A 1358-nucleotide genomic window follows, 5' to 3' on the forward strand; every position below is an offset into this window, starting at 1 on the left:
AAATAAACTTCGTCATCATCTCTTCAAGGTTTGACTTTTTCTCTTGCTGGTAGGGTTGTTTTTGGAAGCCTGGGGGTGGTGGCGGTCTCTGATTTCCTTGACCTCCCCATGAGAAATTTGGGTGGTTCCTCCAACCTGCATTGCAAGTGTTACTGTAAGGATTATTTTGAGGTCGAGGATTATTACCCATATAAGTCATCTACTCGTCCTCCATGCTAGGGCCGAAGGGTAAATATTCTAAATTGTCCATTCCACCTCCACTGATGTCACACTGCACCACAGGATGTGCATGAATAGAATCACATAGACCATCAATCTTTTTATTCAAGAGTTCCACCTGGTTTGATAACATGGTGACTGCATCTAAGTTGAAAACACCAGCTGATTTACTAGGCTTTGTCCTCATGACTTGCCACTGATAGTTATTCAGTGACATCTCTTAAATAAATTCATAAACCTCTTTGGGTGTTTTGTTATTTAAAGTTTCGCCAGCTGCTACATCAATCATCTGTCTAGTTGAGGGGTTCAAACCATTGTGGAAAGTTTGAAACTATAGCATTAAAGGTAACCAATGGTGAAGGCACATTTTCAATAAATCCTTATATCTCTCCCATGCGTCATATAGTGTTTCTAAATCCATCTGCACAAAAGAAGAGATATCATTCCTTAATTTAGCCGTTTTAGTCGACAGAAAATATTTAATTAAAAATTTTTCAGTCATTTTCTCCCAAGTAGTGATTGACCCTCGTGGTAACGAGTTCAACCAATCTTTAGACTTATTCCTTAATGAAAAGGGAAATAACTGAAGGTGAATGGCATCGTCAGAAATGCCATTGATCTTAAAGGTGTCGCAGAATTCCAGAAAATTTGCTAAATGAGTGTTTGGGTCCTCGTCCTGCAAACCATCAAACTGAACAAACTATTGTATCATTTGAATAGTGTTAGGCTTCAGTTCAAAATTATTTGCAGCAACAGCAGATCAAACAATACTCGATTCAGTTCTTGTTAAAATAGGCTTAGCATAATCATACATAGTACGAGGAGCAGGATTCTGATTAACAGGATTTGTGGCAACTACAGGAGGTAACAGATTGTTCTGATTATCGGCCATCTCTTCAGTAAAATCTATACCTTCTTCTTGTTCTTCCTCTATGTATTGTAGACTTCGTCTTATTTCTCTTCAGTTTCTACGAGCTGTACTCTCTATTTCACTATTGAAAAGCAAAAGTCCTGACAGGTTCCTTCTAGTCATAAACTAGAGACACCTGCCAGAAACAATTAAAAGAAAAATTAGAAAAGAACAATTAAGCTAAAAAAATATAAATTGCAATAAAAGTAAAAATGGCTAAAGTAATAAA

The 1358-nt window shown here is 37.0% G+C and overlaps 1 non-coding gene across 1 annotated transcript; it reads left to right on the forward strand.

Annotated features, from left to right (window-relative positions):
- Positions 1-566: 566 nt before the first annotated feature.
- Positions 567-673, forward strand: LOC128293652 (small nucleolar RNA R71). Its single transcript, XR_008283831.1, has one exon. It is a non-coding gene; the product is annotated as a small nucleolar RNA R71 (small nucleolar RNA).
- The last annotated feature ends 685 nt before the right edge of the window (positions 674-1358 follow it).

Source organism: Gossypium arboreum, chromosome 5 (assembly GCF_025698485.1).
Source record: "Gossypium arboreum isolate Shixiya-1 chromosome 5, ASM2569848v2, whole genome shotgun sequence".
NCBI classification, from domain to species: Eukaryota; Viridiplantae; Streptophyta; class Magnoliopsida; order Malvales; family Malvaceae; genus Gossypium; species Gossypium arboreum.